This window comes from Haliotis rufescens, unplaced genomic scaffold (assembly GCF_023055435.1).
Source record: "Haliotis rufescens isolate VD_foot unplaced genomic scaffold, xgHalRufe1.0.p SCAF_10, whole genome shotgun sequence".
In the NCBI taxonomy this organism is placed as follows: Eukaryota; Metazoa; Mollusca; class Gastropoda; order Lepetellida; family Haliotidae; genus Haliotis; species Haliotis rufescens.
Genome location: NW_025963780.1, coordinates 45,576,711 through 45,594,891, shown reverse-complemented (window position 1 = coordinate 45,594,891; position 18,181 = coordinate 45,576,711). Strand labels below are relative to the sequence as shown.

The window sequence follows — 18,181 nt, the reverse complement described above, 5'->3', positions numbered from 1 at the left end:
GATGTGTTTATGGGTCATATTTTGTTATCTAGATGCAGTGTGCGAAACTGCAGAACGTAGACATTGATATACGCAGGATTTACATACACAACTAGAAAATAAAAACAACACTTAATCACCGCCAGGCGGTTCATTCGCAGGACGGTGACCAACTGCATTTTCACTAATCCCTGCTGGGACGTCGTTAGCATTGTTGTCGAAGAGGTCTTGTTTAATCGGTGTTAACAAGGTGGGTGCACAGCAAAGAGTAAATATCTAAAGGTTATCAAATTTGGTGTTGACGCGAATGTAATTGGTCAAATCAAAGACGTTGTACATACGTCCGTGGTCAAATCAGCTATGCATTGCGGAGATGTGAATATTTGCCAGTTTATTTTACGCGTGAGGCGCGTGCAATAAGATTCTCGCGACTTGTGAACAAGTAATATCAGTCGACACAAAATCCGAGCACAGTTTGAAATTAGTTTGAACTGAAGTTTAAATTATTGTCCAACATGGCCCATAGGAGATTAGCATACGATGGCGAATGATAGGCATGATTAGTGCAGGGGTGTCCTACAAAACATCTAGTTGTCCGCATGGTAATAAGCCGATTGTCATAGAAACAACGCCAAGTAATGAGGTAAAGGATGGCAGATTAACGGCTGAATCGGCGTTAAAAATAACATACACAAAAACTCTTTCCAACCCATCCTCGATTATCCAGTGAGTCATATCTCCATTCTGTTGTGATAACTAGCCTGGGCCTACGGTCCACCATCTCCACCCTCCTCATCACTATCTCAGCTCATCAAGTCTCCTGTTCCTGGCTGGTGGACCCGTGAATATCCGGGGTAGAATAGGTCTTCAGCAACCCATGCTTGTCTCCCCGTGAATATCCCGGGTAGAATAGGTCTTCAGCAACCCATGCTTGTCTCCCCGGGAAGATCCCGGGTAGAATAGATCTTCAGCAACCCATGCTTGTCTCCCCGTGAATATCCAGGGTAGAATAGGTCTTCAGCAACCCATGCTTGTCTCCCCGTGAATATCCCGGGTAGAATAGGTCTTCAGCAACCCATGCTTGTCTCCCCGTGAATATCCGGGGTAGAATAGGTCTTCAGCAACCCATGCTTGTCTCCCCGTGAATATCCAGGGTAGAATAGGTCTTCAGCAACCCATGCTTGTCTCCCCGTGAATATCCGGGGTAGAATAGGTCTTCAGCAACACATGCGTGTCTCCCCGTGAAGATCCGGAGTAGAATAGGTCTTCAGCAACCCATGCTTGTCTCCCCGTGAATATCCGGGGTAGAATAGGTCTTCAGCAACCCATGCTTGTCTCCCCGTGAATATCCGGGGTAGAATAGGTCTTCAGCAACCCATGCTTGCCGTGAAGATCCAGGGTAGAATAGGTCTTCAGAAACCCATGCTTGTCTCCCCGTGAATATCCAGGGTAGAATAGGTCTTCAGCAACCCATGCTTGTCTCCCCGTGAATATCCAGGGTAGAATAGGTCTTCAGCAACCCATGCTTGTCTCCCCGTGAAGATCCGGGGTAGAATAGGTCTTCAGCAACCCATGCTTGTCTCCCCGTGAATATCCCGGGTAGAATAGGTCTTCAGCAACCCATGCTTGTCTCCCCGTGAATATCCGGGGTAGAATAGGTCTTCAGCAACCCATGCTTGTCTCCCCGTGAATATCCAGGGTAGAATAGGTCTTCAGCAACCCATGCTTGTCTCCCCGTGAATATCCGGGGTAGAATAGGTCTTCAGCAACACATGCGTGTCTCCCCGTGAAGATCCGGAGTAGAATAGGTCTTCAGCAACCCATGCTTGTCTCCCCGTGAATATCCGGGGTAGAATAGGTCTTCAGCAACCCATGCTTGTCTCCCCGTGAATATCCGGGGTAGAATAGGTCTTCAGCAACCCATGCTTGCCGTGAAGATCCAGGGTAGAATAGGTCTTCAGAAACCCATGCTTGTCTCCCCGTGAATATCCAGGGTAGAATAGGTCTTCAGCAACCCATGCTTGTCTCCCCGTGAATATCCAGGGTAGAATAGGTCTTCAGCAACCCATGCTTGTCTCCCCGTGAAGATCCAGGGTAGAATAGGTCTTCAGCAACCCATGCTTGTCTCCCCGTGAATATCCGGGGTAAAATAGGTCTTCAGCAACCCATGCTTGTCTCCCCGTGAAGATCCGGGGTAGAATAGGTCTTCAGCAACCCATGCTTGTCTCCCCGTGAATATCCGGGGTAGAATAGGTCTTCAGCAACCCATGCTTGTCTCCCCGTGAATATCCAGGGTAGAATAGGTCTTCAGCAACCCATGCTTGTCTCCCCGTGAATATCCAGGGTAGAATAGGTCTTCAGCAACCCATGCTTGTCTCCCCGTGAATATCCGTGGTAGAATAGGTCTTCAGCAACCCATGCTTGTCTCCCCGTGAATATCCAGGGTAGAATAGGTCTTCAGCAACCCATGCTTGTCTCCCCGTGAATATCCGGGGTAGAATAGGTCTTCAGCAACCCATGCTTGTCTCCCCGTGAATATCCGGGGTAGAATAGGTCTTCAGCAACCCATGCTTGTCTCCCCGTGAATATCCGGGGTAGAATAGGTCTTCAGCAACCCATGCTTGTCTCCCCGTGAATATCCAGGGTAGAATAGGTCTTCAGCAACCCATGCTTGTCTCCCCGTGAATATCCGGGGTAGAATAGATCTTCAGCAACCCATGCTTGTCTCCCCGTGAATATCCGTGGTAGAATAGGTCTTCAGCAACCCATGCTTGTCTCCCCGTGAATTTCCAGGGTAGAATAGGTCTTCAGCAACCCATGCTTGTCGTAAGAGGCGGCTAACGGATCCTATTACCATGCATATTCTAAAAATGTTGAGCCACTGTATGAAACGATTAGTCAAATGGATAGCTAAAAAAATAGGAGAAAATGCTGCATTGTGTAAAATCTGAATTTGCTCTGTTTACATTTCCAACAAGTGCAGTTTTCCGAGCACAGCGTTGGTTTTCACACCTAATTTATTTTACTTGATTTCATCTAGACACTTTGTATTGGTGACAAAGACCATTGTCATTTGATTCTAAAATGTATGAGGAGTTCAAGAATGTATGTATATAATATCACAACTGAGTTTGACATAAACGTGACGTTACAGGCGTCACATAACCGGAGTGCGGAAACGTGATTTTGTAAACACTATCCAATATGGCGGAAAGTTCACTTCGGCGTTCGTACTTGCCTATTTTCCAAAACATTCTAAACGATTCAAGGGTTATCGGCGACGTTTTGGAATGACCTTTGGTGATTTCATACATGAAAGATACCCATGATCACTAATATGCTATTTTTGAAATTCATGCCAGTGGATGATATGACAGAACAGGGAATTTCCCACATTATTCAAAACTGTGAAGTGTATCTGTGTGCGTGATGTATTTTGAATTTTATTCGACCTCAAAGTGGGGGTTGAAAAGGAGGGATATACATTGTCACGATATGATTCGGCTAGACCAATATACTACAAGCTCGGGGGTTCACACAGTTTATAACCAGCGCTTTTAAATCGTTCACACTTCAATGAACTCACCCAAACTGACATTCAATTCTTAAAACAATATAGAGAAAAAAACTTCAGCGGAGGTCACTGAGTTACAAATAGTAACGTCATAGAACATAATATAGGATGATGTCACAATGAAGAAACGGGACGCCAGTGACGTCACATAGCAATCGACAAGACATCAGCCCGTCGTTAGGAGAACGCGGACTGGTGCACGTGTCTATATAGCTAGTTACATTGACATTCTGATAACGTGCGGCTATATTTTTAGGATAATTCTATCCATTTTAGCTATAATACTTCAAACGTTCACATTAAGTGCATAATGTATTCCATTGTTGACGTTTATGTTTACATTATAGTGTTGTATCGGAAACATATGTACTTGGTTGAAGCATGTCATCGATCCCAATTGCGTGGATCGATGTTCATGATGTAAATCACTGGATTGTCTGGTCCAGACTCGATTATTTACAGACCGCCGTCATATAGCTGGAATATTGCTGAGTGCGGCGTAAAACAACAAACCAAACCAAAACCAAAAAACTGGTCCTGACGTTTATACCGTTATAATTTATTAATTTGAAGTTTACGCGATATACGGCTTTTCCATTGGACGAGGGGTCGGTCACATGACCGCGAATTTGACGTTCATAAGTGTATGGACGTCACAATTTGACGTCCATACGTTTTTCATGAGACCGTGTTCTTGAAATTACGTAAACACTGAGGTACTACTTCCACATTCATGGGGAAAACCCTGGGAATTCACTTGCACGAAAACATACACGAACGTTCTTTCTGATCAATTAGAACCTTTAATCTTGGTCTAAGCGTTTCAGTATACATTCAGAAACATCAGAGAGCTTGACTGCATAATTGTTCACGAATATCCTCGCTACGGCCCGTCCTAGTGAACAAACGAAGAAATACTTATCCAAACTATCGTAGTATCGACTCGATCCGTGTCTAGGATAGGGGCGGTCGGGTAGCCTAGTAGGTAAAGCATTCGGTCGTCACGCCGAAGACCCGGGTTCGATTTTCGACATGGGTACATGCAGGAATATTGCTAAAAGCGGCGTAAACCCATACTCACTCACTAGTGTCTGTTTGACGCATCTTTTATCACCTTTCAATGATCGACCAGTTGATCAATGATGACTAACACATGTAACCGTCACAGATTCATTAACAACTTCCGAAATCTCTCCTGTCACGTTTATTGTGTCGGCCATTTTGACGTCTTGTACTTGATGTAAATGTATGACGACGCGCTGTCATTATGACTGACTTACTGGGGTAGTTCTTTATAATTATAGACCTTTCTCATCTAATGAGATCTTATTTGAACACATGAGTTGTGTAAGATTATTCTAAAGAGCAAGTTGTGCATCCATACGCTCATGTCACCTCTCTTTTTGAGGAACTATTTTATTCCGCGATACAGCTGGTTGTTGTATGGCTGTCAGTGTAAACATGAAGTCACACGTACTAAATAAAATTGTGTCTAGATCTTGGCCTACATCCTTTGTCGCAAGCTCCGACGTTCATACAGTTTGGCCCTCACTCTATGAAGGTTCATACTCCAATGAACTCACACAAAGTGAAGGTCAATTCTTAAGTAAGTGTCAAGTTTTCATTTTGACATGACATGTGCGATAGTGGCACCAAATAGTGTAAACTTTTCGGCATAATAAATTCGTTATGGTGTCTTTAGTTGTCATGTACAGTGTAATATTAGGTTAGCAGAAAATTCGCCTCGCTAAATATGTTTCTGATAACCTAATATGACACCGTATCCGGCAACTTGAGACACCATAACTGATAATATTTCAGAAAAAGTAAAATTTGCTGAACACTACTGCAGTGATATGATGTTGATGTTTGTTGTTAACGCGCGGCAATAATCCAGCTACATGTCGGCAGTCCCAATCCCGTTATACGACAAGCACAGTCGCCTTTTAGCATGGGTTGCTGAAGACCTTTGCTACCCCGGATCTTCACGGGTCCGGGGTTATACTAGATCCCCTCACCTACCTGTACTTGTCTGTAGACGCGAGTTGCTTGATTGCAAGCATGGGGACCTAAGCTATCCCGGATCTTCACGGGTCCGGGGTTATACTAGATCCCCTCACCTACCTGTACTTGTCTGTAGACGCGAGTTACTTGATTGCGTCTCATCGTGCCCCGACGACGTGGGTTGTTAACGTTGCTCATAGTATCAATCACTGGCTCGTCTGATTCGATTTCTTACAGGCCGAACGCCATTCATTCACAAACTCAATTACTGTCAATGTCACTTTGAAAGACAGCTCCTTGAAGCGCACGTAACTATCTTATCATTGCTCGTCAGAGAACCTAGCTCCCTGGTGTCTTGTAAACAGATATAACTAATTGATCTAATTGTTACAAATGTTGCCTTCTAGTTGGCCAGGTGTTTTCTGAGTTACAGGTGCCACCAGTTGGGTGTACTATGAGTTACAGGTGTCACTAATGGGGTGTACTATAAGTTACAGGTGTCACAAATGGGGTGTACCATGAGTTACATGTGTCTCTAGCAGGGTGTACTATGAGTTACATGTGTCTCTAGCCGGATGTACCATGAGTTACATGTGTCTCTAGCAGGGTGTACCATGAGTTACATGTGTCTCTAGCCGGATGTACCATGAGTTACATGTGTCTCTAGCAGGGTGTACTATGAGTTACATGTGTCTCTAGCAGGGTGTACTATGAGTTACATGTGTCTCTAGTTGAGTTTACTGTGAGCTACATGTGTTTCTTGTAGGGTTTCCTATGAGATACATGTGTCACTAGTAGGGTTTCCTATGAGTTACATGTGTCGGTTATGGGATGCACTATGAGTTACATGTGTCTCTAGTAGGGTGTACTATGAGTTAAAGGTGTCTCTAGCAGGGTGTACTATGAGTTACATGTGTCTCCAGTAGGGTGTACTATGAGTTACATGTGTCTCTAGTAGTGTGTACTATGAGTTACATGTGTCTCTAGTAGTGTGTACTATGAGTTACATGTGTCTCTAGTAGGGTGTACTGTGAGTTACATGTGTCTCTAGTAGGCTGTACTATGAGTTACATGTGTCTCCAGTAGGGTGTACTATGAGTTACATGTGTCTCTAGTAGTGTGTACTATGAGTTACATGTGTCTCTAGTAGGGTGTACTGTGAGTTACATGTGTCTCTAGTAGGGTGTACTATGAGTTACATGTGTCTCCAGTAGGGTGTACTATGAGTTACATGTGTCTCTAGTAGTGTGTACTATGAGTTACATGTGTCTCTAGTAGTGTGCACTATGAGTTACATGTGTCTCTAGTAGGGTGTACTGTGAGTTACATGTGTCTCTAGTAGGGTGTACTATGAGTTACATGTGTCTCCAGTAGGGTGTACTATGAGTTACATGTGTCTCTAGTAGTGTGTACTATGAGTTACATGTGTCTCTAGTAGTGTGTACTATGAGTTACATGTGTCTCTAGTAGGGTGTACTATGAGTTACATGTGTCTCCAGTAGGGTGTAGTATGAGTTACATGTGTCTCTAGTAGGGTTTACTGTGAGTTACATGTGTCTCTAGTAGGGTTTACTGTGAGTTACATGTGTCTCTAGTAGGGTGTACCATGAGTTACATGTGTCTCTAGTAGGGTGTACTATGAGTTACATGTGTCTCCAGTAGGGTGTACTATGAGTTACATGTGTCTCTAGTAGGGTTTACTGTGAGTTACATGTGTCTCTAGTAGTGTGTACTGTGAGTTACATGTGTCTCTAGTAGTGTGTACTATGAGTTACATGTGTCTCTAGTTGGGTGTAGTATGAGTTACATGTGTCTCTAGTAGGGTGTACTATGAGTTACATGTGTCTCCAGTAGGGTGTACTATGAGTTACATGTGTCTCTAGTAGGGTTTACTGTGAGTTACATGTGTCTCTAGTAGGGTTTACTGTGAGTTACATGTGTCTCTAGTAGGGTGTACTATGAGTTACAGGTGTCTCTAGTAGTGTGTACTATGAGTTACATGTGTCTCTAGTAGGGTGTACTATGAGTTACATATGTCTCCAGTAGGGTGTACTATGAGTTACAGGTGTCTCCAGTAGGGTGTACTATGAGTTACATGTGTCTCCAGTAGGGTGTACTATGAGTTACAGGTGTCTCCAGTAGGGTGTACTATGAGTTACATGTGTCTCTAGTAGGGTTTACTGTGAGTTACATGTGTCTCTAGTAGGGTTTACTGTGAGTTACATGTGTCTCTAGTAGGGTGTACTATGAGTTACATGTGTCTCTAGTAGGGTGTACTATGAGTTACATGTGTCTCCAGTAGGGTGTACTATGAGTTACATGTGTCTCCAGTAGGGTGTACTATGAGTTACATGTGTCTCTAGTAGGGTTTACTGTGAGTTACATGTGTCTCTAGTAGGGTTTACTGTGAGTTACATGTGTCTCTAGTAGGGTGTACTATGAGTTACAGGTGTCTCCAGTAGGGTGTACTATGAGTTACATGTGTCTCTAGCAGGGTGTACTATGAGTTACATGTGTCTCTAGTTGAGTTTACTGTGAGCTACATGTGTTTCTTGTAGGGTTTCCTATGAGATACATGTGTCACTAGTAGGGTTTCCTATGAGTTACATGTGTCACTTATGGGGTGCACTATGAGTTACATGTGTCTCTAGTAGGGTTTACTGTGAGTTACATGTGTCTCTAGTAGGGTGTACTATGAGTTAAAGGTGTCTCTAGCAGGGTGTACTATGAGTTACATGTGTCTCCAGTAGGGTGTACTATGAGTTACATGTGTCTCTAGTAGTGTGTACTATGAGTTACATGTGTCTCTAGTAGTGTGTACTATGAGTTACATGTGTCTCTAGTAGGGTGTACTGTGAGTTACATGTGTCTCTAGTAGGGTGTACTATGAGTTACATGTGTCTCTAGTAGGGTGTACTGTGAGTTACATGTGTCTCTAGTAGGGTGTACTATGAGTTACATGTGTCTCCAGTAGGGTGTACTATGAGTTACATGTGTCTCTAGTAGTGTGTACTATGAGTTACATGTGTCTCTAGTAGTGTGCACTATGAGTTACATGTGTCTCTAGTAGGGTGTACTGTGAGTTACATGTGTCTCTAGTAGGGTGTACTATGAGTTACATGTGTCTCCAGTAGGGTGTACTATGAGTTACATGTGTCTCTAGTAGTGTGTACTATGAGTTACATGTGTCTCTAGTAGTGTGTACTATGAGTTACATGTGTCTCTAGTAGGGTGTACTATGAGTTACATGTGTCTCCAGTAGGGTGTACTATGAGTTACATGTGTCTCTAGTAGGGTTTACTGTGAGTTACATGTGTCTCTAGTAGGGTTTACTGTGAGTTACATGTGTCTCTAGTAGGGTGTACCATGAGTTACATGTGTCTCTAGTAGGGTGTACTATGAGTTACATGTGTCTCCAGTAGGGTGTACTATGAGTTACATGTGTCTCTAGTAGGGTTTACTGTGAGTTACATGTGTCTCTAGTAGTGTGTACTATGAGTTACATGTGTCTCTAGTTGGGTGTAGTATGAGTTACATGTGTCTCTAGTAGGGTGTACTATGAGTTACATGTGTCTCTAGTAGTGTGTACTATGAGTTACATGTGTCTCTAGTAGGGTGTACTATGAGTTACATGTGTCTCCAGTAGGGTGTACTATGAGTTACATGTGTCTCTAGTAGGGTTTACTGTGAGTTACATGTGTCTCTAGTAGGGTTAACTGTGAGTTACATGTGTCTCTAGTAGGGTGTACCATGAGTTACATGTGTCTCTAGTAGGGTGTACTATGAGTTACATGTGTCTCCAGTAGGGTGTACTATGAGTTACATGTGTCTCTAGTAGGGTTTACTGTGAGTTACATGTGTCTCTAGTAGCGTGTACTATGAGTTACATGTGTCTCTAGTTGGGTGTAGTATGAGTTACATGTGTCTCTAGTAGGGTGTACTATGAGTTACATGTGTCTCCAGTAGGGTGTACTATGAGTTACATGTGTCTCTAGTAGTGTGTACTATGAGTTACATGTGTCTCTAGTAGGGTGTACTATGAGTTACATATGTCTCCAGTAGGGTGTACTATGAGTTACAGGTGTCTCCAGTAGGGTGTACTATGAGTTACATGTGTCTCCAGTAGGGTGTACTATGAGTTACAGGTGTCTCCAGTAGGGTGTACTATGAGTTACATGTGTCTCTAGTAGGGTTTACTGTGAGTTACATGTGTCTCTAGTAGGGTTTACTGTGAGTTACATGTGTCTCTAGTAGGGTGTACTATGAGTTACATGTGTCTCTAGTAGGGTGTACTATGAGTTACATGTGTCTCCAGTAGGGTGTACTATGAGTTACATGTGTCTCCAGTAGGGTGTACTATGAGTTACATGTGTCTCTAGTAGGGTTTACTGTGAGTTACATGTGTCTCTAGTAGGGTTTACTGTGAGTTACATGTGTCTCTAGTAGGGTGTACTATGAGTTACAGGTGTCTCCAGTAGGGTGTACTTTGAGTTACATGTGTCTCTAGTAGTGTGTACTATGAGTTACATGTGTCTCTAGTAGGGTGTACTATGAATTACATATGTCTCCAGTAGGGTGTACTATGAGTTACAGGTGTCTCCAGTAGGGTGTACTATGAGTTACAGGTGTCTCCAGTAGGGTGTACTATGAGTTACATGTGTCTCCAGTAGGGTGTACTATGAGTTACATGTGTCTCCAGTAGGGTGTACTATGAGTTACAGGTGTCGGTAGTGGGTTGAACTATGAGTTGACGGTGTAAGACAGTGTACCATTATACTCCAGTGTTGACACTGTGACGTTGTAACAGGACGGAAGGAATGCTGTGTCTCCCTGTGATTAAACGCAACAAGGAAGAGTATTTATGTTTTCTGAGAAATTATGTTCTTTCTTCCTTTTAGATACTGAGGTATTGTACATTATTAGATATGAATTTCCCGAGAAAGGATCGTACGTACTTTTGTTGATTGACGTCACAGACAGCGGTATAACACCTACAGTACACATGTACTTTAGACGCCTGTGCAACATTGGAGTTGTGGTATTGCTTTGTTTCACTGTGAACCATGGAACGCCAGGTACCGCCGCATATTGTTTTCAATTTATTCAGAAATTAGGTGTACGCTTTGAGACAATAGCAAACGGAAAAACTAAAGAACAGCTATATAAGGTCACGTGTCGGGTTGTATTGTGTGTTGCCATGTCACGTGCACGAGTGAGTGAGTGATTGAGTATGGTTTTACGCCGCTTTTAGCAATATTCCAGCAATATCACGGAAATATACACCAGAAATGGGCTTCACACATTGTACCCATGTCGGGAATCGAACCTGGGTCTTCGGCGTGACGAGCCAACGCTTTAACCACTAGGCTACCCGACCGCCCCTCACGTGCACGATACTAGCAGGCTATAAGTATAACATATCTTTAGGTATTAACTTATTACCTCCTATAATTATTAGAAGGCCACATATATAGTGTTTGTTTGTTTGTTGTTGAAGGCCGCACTTCGCGCTATTTCAGCTATATGCGGGCTGCCTGCAAACACTCGAGACTGGACCATACAAACCAGTGATTGACATAATGAGCAATGGTCCCCGCCGTCGCCTCTGGGTGTTTCCTGCAAAACAATTGGCGATTAGCGTGGTCAAGCCATGTTATGAAGGAATGGTGACAGAGGTGGCGATTGTAGCGGTCAAACCAGGTAATTAACAAAAGGTGAAACTGAAAGCGTTCGGTTCAATTATATCAGGGCGTGTCAGCTGAATGTGGGTTAAACATTGTTATCAACTGGTAGAATGTCACGATAACTTGGTTATGTTTATAACATGAGGCTGTTTGACCACATCAGTAACATGACACGGGAACTAAGTAAAAATAAATGAATATAATTAGGAAGTATTTTCAACACAGATGTAGGTTTGAGACTGATGGTGAAGAACAGTGATGTGTAGGTCCTAAATCAACAGACGCTGTACTACGTCAAACAAGTATCGAAACACCCACTTATTATGCCTCAAAGTGAGATTGACCAATCAGAGAGCAGAACTACTAACCCCACATGAGCCCGTATACCGTCAGTAAAAATCCAAAATGGTTATATGAGACCGTATACCGTCGGTAACAGCCATTTTGGATTTTCCAAAACCCTCCTCACATATTTCACATGCAAATTCTGGTACAGAAAATCGTTATTTGACACTGTCTTGTGTTTTAATATCATTAATTGTGATGCGTAAAGACATTAATTTTTAAAGAAACCATCTTCGTGACTTTATTAATAATTTTTTTTTTTAATTTGAAGTTTACACGATATACGGCTTTTCCATTGAACGAGAGATCGAGCACGTGGCCGCGAATTTGACGTTCATAAGTGTACACACGTCACAATTTGACGCTCATACGTTTTTCACGAGACCGTGTTCTTGAAATGACGTAAACACTGACGGACTACCCTGGGAATTCACTTGCATGAGTACATACAGAAGCGTTCTTTCTGATCATTTAGACCTTTTAATCTTATACTCAGCGTTTCAGTATACATTGAGCAACGTCAGACAGTTTGACTGCGTGATCGTTTACGAATATCCTCGCTACGACCAAACCTTGGTGAACAAATCGAAGATATGCACTTCAACACTATCAAAGTATCGACTCGATCCGCGTCTAGGCTAACAGTGACAGTCTTCAGTAGTCCTGCACCATGACCGTGGAATATATTTATTTTATGAGAAAAAAAAATTCTAGAAACGCGTACAAAAGCATGTCTAGCCAGTTCTAGCTAGCTCTATTTCACACCACGACCGGGGAATATATTTATTGTATGAACAAAAAAATATCTAGAAACACATACAAAAGCATGTCTAGCCAGCTCAAGCTAGCTTTTCTATTTTTAGTGTCAAGAAGGATATTGTGTAATAGAAGATTTCGGAGACTAAGTCTCTTTGTTGGAAAGAAACTACAAAAGTTCTTCCTGTAGAGCATATTGAGCATACATACGTGCATGTCACCTCTCGTTTTGAGGAACTATTGTTTTCCAGCTGATACAGCTGGTTGTTGTATGGCTGTCAGTGTAAACATGAAGTCACACGTATTAAGTATTGAGTATAGATCCAGACCGTTTGACGTACAAAATAGTGAAACAAAAATTATAAGAATTGACTTTCACTTTTGTGCGAGTTCATTGGAGTATGTACCTTCATAGAGTGAGGGCCAAACTGTATGAACGTCGGAGCTTGCAACTCACACAAAGCGAAAGTCAGTTCTTAAATAATTTCATGCCATAAAGTTTACACTGTTTCTTTCATGCTGCTTGACTGAAGGGGTAGTCACGTGATCTGATATTTGGAGTGATCTGATATTGTGAACGAAGAGAAAAGCTTTTTGAGAAATTGATCGTGTGAGCTTTTGCCGGAACTACTTTCCGGGGTTTCTCCGAATTCTCGATCGGTGTTTACAATCAACTCGTTTTTCTATTTTCTTTTTAATCCCTGCATTTATCAGCAATATAATTAATTAAGTATTTTTCCTGTTCTTGTAACATTTCATCTTTCTAAAAATAAATAAATACTTTGGTTCTTGTGTTTAATGTCTCTAGCTGCTAGATGAAACAAAATGGTTTGTCCTTACGGTGATTTGGATATGGAATGGCTATCTATCAATTATTTATACTAATAACGCAAGTGAAGAAAATAAATTCAGTAAAATTACTGAGGTGAATGAAATTGATTTATTAAGAGATACTGACTTTGATGCCTTGTTTTCGAAATGACAGGAATCTAGCACCAAGACAATTGCGAATGAAAACAATGTTTTACCCTGCTCAGATGGTGCCGCCGACACAGATCAAAGCGACTGCTCCTGATCAACCCAAAGCTAAAACCCGATTCACTATATATATTGTATCAGGGAAAATAATGAGAAACCGTAAAACATAAAAAGGTAAGGGAAAGATACTGAAATTAAAAAACAAAAGAAACCTTACCTACCTGTTTTACAATGCAGTTTGACCCGTGAAGATTCGGGGATAGAATAGGTCTTCAGCAACCCATGCTTGCCGTAAAAGGTGACTATGCTTGTCGTAAAAGGCGACTAACGGGAACGGGTGGTCAAGCTCACTGACTTGGTTGATGCATGTCATCGATCCCAATGGCGTGCATCGATGCTCATGGTGTTAATCACTGGATTGTCTGGGCCAGACTTGATTATTTACAGACCGCCGTCATATAGCTGGAATATTGCTGAGTGCGGCGTTAAACAACAAACCAACCAACCAACCAACAATGCCGGGCACAGGCCGTGCTCTCCCATCTCGCTCCATTACCGCGATATAGCGCGTCCGCTCTCTCGCTATACCGTTACCGTGGCTCACGCCCCAGTGACTCTCGCTTCACGATCCAACACCCCTTTTCGGTTTTAGGGAAACTTACACATCTTTACGATCCAACATCTCTTTTCGGTCCTTAGGCCAGGCAGCATTACACAATTGGGCCAACAGTGGGCCAATGGCGCAATAAACATTGCGCCAATGTCGTTTGCCGGCAATGCGCCAATGTTGTTTATCAACGATGGGGCAGCATTGGCCCATCACTGGTTGCCATTTGTCAGCCACCATTGGCCCAATGTTGGCCCAATGTTGGCAAGTTTAAAATTACCTTTCCTGTCATTTCAAACTATGGTCAGTAGTCCACAGTCAAGCATGCGTCCGTGAAGAACTTATAATGATTTCAGAGAAACTCATTAGCAGGCTCACCTCAGTGTTTAAAATTGAATTACAAATTTGATCATGCTGGTGTGAATGAATGGATATTTAAGATGGCAACTGAATTTATTACATATTTTGCTATATAGGAATTATCAATGATTATTTTTCAGTGACTTTAAATGTAGATTGTCAGGTTGTTTTTTTCTATTTTGTTTGAAAAAAAACAAAATCTGAATCAAAGGTCTAAGAGATGTAAGAACAGCGGGTCAATCAAAACAAAAGCTATGAACTAAAGAAATTTTTAGTCAGTCTACCATAAAACTATATAATGCAAATCCAGTTCAGGAAGTCCTGCATAGTCAGAAAAATGTAACAAACAACAGGGTGAACCATCTCCTTGTTTATTTACATGTAAATAGCTAATATTTGAATAAATATGCCTCACAGAACATTAATGATGTGAATGTGAACACAGTTATAAACTAAATGTCTCTAGTTTAAAGTTTTCCTAGTCTGGTTCCGCAAGCTACTCTCCACCAGGAATAGCCGGTGCCTTCTTCTGTAAGGACTTTAGGATCCCCTCTTTTCTGCCCCCGTCCCTGTCAGGGGCACCGCGAAACCACAGTTTCATCTTCTAAAATTATCTTCTATTTCATTGTTGGTTGTTGTGGCCAGTGGGTTCTTTCGGGTGGCTTCTGCAACATACTTGACAAGACAGAAGCTACTAAAATGGTGTTAATTACTTCACACAAACAGTTCCATGCATTGAATTGCACAAGAATTGCCACGTTTTACACTGAAAGGCTAAAAATAAATGTTACATTGTTTCAAGTTGTTTTCAAGACAGTTTCATGTCTTAGCAATTATCAAGAAACATATTGAGGCGAATTAAGAACGTCTCACCGTGACTGCAGCGGTCATACCCCCGATGACACCAAGTTGTTAGACCTACCGTTTTCGACGTAATAAGCGCCCCTCTCTAATAAGCGCCCACTGCGAGTGAGTGAGTTATGATTTAACGTCACATCGGCAGTATTTCAGCCATATCGTGACGAGAAGTACATTAATAATACATAAATGTATACAACATAAAAAGCTGTCAACGATGGACAGTAAAATTACTAGAATATCACAGATTAATATTTAAAACTAGCATACAACTATAAAAGATATCACTATATATAACGGTACAATATATTTGCTAATATATTGGCTACTGAACAATCCTAATTAGCACCCCTTCCGATCAATGTACACAAGACTTATTTATTCGTTTATTATACGCACTCGTGTGTTATATGCACCCTTAATTATGGGCAGTTAAATTCTGGAAAATATATCTTTTCGTGTATAATACGCACATACTTTTCTTTTTTATCATTTCGGGCTGTCAGCATAAACCACGAATTTACAATCTTTCAACTGTTTTCACCAAAATTATGTTATAATAAGAGCCCCCTATTTCTAATTTTGAGATCTCCCTGGGCGCTTATTACGTTGAATACGATATATGTAAAACATGCATCGTGTAGTTTCAATTACATATTCGGATTATGGAGACAGCTAACATAGAATTTGTAGATAAAATAACAGAACACGAACGAACGAACATTTAAGTTTGAATGAAGTGTTGTTGCGGATTATGAATGAAGTTTAATAATATTGGTTATCGGTAATATATTTGTTTTCAAGAAAATAACATTATTTCGCAGTATAGCCTAGCTATTTTGAGTTCAAAGCATATCTTGAGGTATAGAAATATGAAACTATTACATGAGAAACTATGACTTTTAAACTACATTCACAGATATTTACACGAACAAAAGTAGACCAATGTACACACCACACTTTTTTACTATGGCGCCAGTATATCAGATTTCATGAAATTAATTATCTCATTAATAGCTCTTTCTTCGTTCTGATCATTACGGAGATTATACTTATTTTACACCAAAGCGGTAATCTGTTTAGAGGAATCTGTAGATTGATGAAATCATACTTACTGTTGTTGAAATGGACAAATTCGGAGACAAAGATGTCAACAGGAAGAATGACCGACTTGTAGAATGGACTGTAACCGTTAGCGTGATCCGCGGTAAAGTGATACACAAACAGTTATTCCTTACTATAATAATATGAGTTCTCTAAATAATTACCAGAGGGATAAATTCCTTATTTTAGTACTCATGACCAAACAATATATATATATATATATATATATATATATATATATATATATATATATATATATATCATCCTTAATATCAGCTTTGAGTGTTCAGGGCAGATTACGGATAAAAGCGTGGCACTGTATGGGGCTACTGTCGCCTGGCGAGGGTGTGAGCGGAACCCAGCCGAGTTGTTATCTGGCATTGGCTGGCACACGTTGTCCGGCTGATGGATGGGTCAGTGCTGCGAGAGCGGGCACTGGCGATACTGGCAACGCTCAGCCAGCATTGGCCCAATTGTGTAATGCTGCCTGCGCGCGGCCCGTTAGCTTGCTTAGGGCAAGGGTAGGCCATACATTCTTACCTTTTCAAGCGTTAATCCGGTTAATCCGATTGGTCGGTCATGTTGACATAAACAATGGCGGGTGTGGTTTCCAAAAAAAAGACTAATGGGAGGGCGGACCGTGATGTCACACGCATGCGCATGTAACTGTTTACCGTTAAACGAGCACTGATTACATGTTATAGCGCTTGTGGTCCAGTGGTAGAGCGTCGGCCAATTAACGCACTAATTAGCCAAGCCCCAACAGCGCTAATTGGATCTGTAAAGTGCACTACTCCCAATATCTGCAGACGGAATTACCATTCCGGTTTCTGAGTTGGCGGACCTTCTCCGTGCATTTGAGGCCGAGAAGCGGCGGCTGACGGGGCACAGAAACGAAGACTGGCATCAGGTCATACAGTAGGCCCATCTCAGGTGACAAGAAACACCAGCTAAGCAAAGTATTACAGCACACACGACAAATCACAAACTCCAAATATAACAGACCCTGACGTTGAAAATTAACACAAAACACACAAGTTTCAGAGCACTCCGTTCAATCCCCACCAGTCCATTCCACATTGTTCGAATTGGTTCGCGATTATCCAAACACAAGCAACACATTCATAAATCAGTCATATTCCCAATTAGCTGGTGCCATGGAAGGGTTCATGCGTCGGGGTGTTTTCCATAACTGTTCCATAAACTTCATTTTCAACAGCAGTAGGTATAAATTTCATCCTCATGCTCCCGTTCGACTCGAAATGCACCTCTTTAAAGCTTATGTGACGTCATAAATAAATCCGCGCGTGAAGGTTGACCTCATCTTGGTGCAACGAGGGGATGTATATATTTTGGTTCACGTTCCTGTGACCTATTTTTAAAATTTGATTAATCCCAAATTTTGTTTGTCAATTTCTTCAGAGAATAAAATTATGTTGATGTTGACATATTTTCAGATTATGTTATATATATCCATAGAACTATTTTTCGCTGCGTAACTGAGTAAGTAGTATAGGTACTGGGTATTCTGCCGCAACAATACTGGAGCCAGATATATATACCTATACTGCTACTACAGAGGGAATTCTTCATGCAAAAAGTGATGATGTGATTCAACGATCATCATGATTCGTATTAAAAGAATCAACAATATTAAGTAATAATGGATAAAATTTACTATAGCCCACAAGGATATTGGAAACCGATCCGATTTAGTCTCTTAAGATATATAACATTAATATAGTCGGTTGGTTATGAAAGAAGAAGAGCCTATTCTTTAATATCTTAAAGATGGACCGGGCAGGGGATTTGTACGAGAAGAGTTGCTCATAGTTCCAAACGATACAGTATTACTGCCATAACCATAAGCATAGTTAGTTACAGCATCATTATCAATCAATCTCTTTGTATTTAAGGGGGATAATGATGTCT

General features: G+C 41.5%; 1 protein-coding gene across 1 annotated transcript in view; it reads right to left on the bottom strand.

Moving 5' to 3' along the window:
- The window catches only part of LOC124128448, a 102,494-nt gene extending 84,970 nt beyond the window's left edge, over positions 1–17,524 (bottom strand). Inside the window, exon 1 of the mRNA XM_048391362.1 lies at positions 16,790–17,524. The gene's annotated coding sequence lies outside the window, so the exon portion shown is untranslated. The remainder of the gene's footprint in view (positions 1–16,789) is intronic.
- Positions 17,525–18,181: the final 657 nt, after the last annotated feature.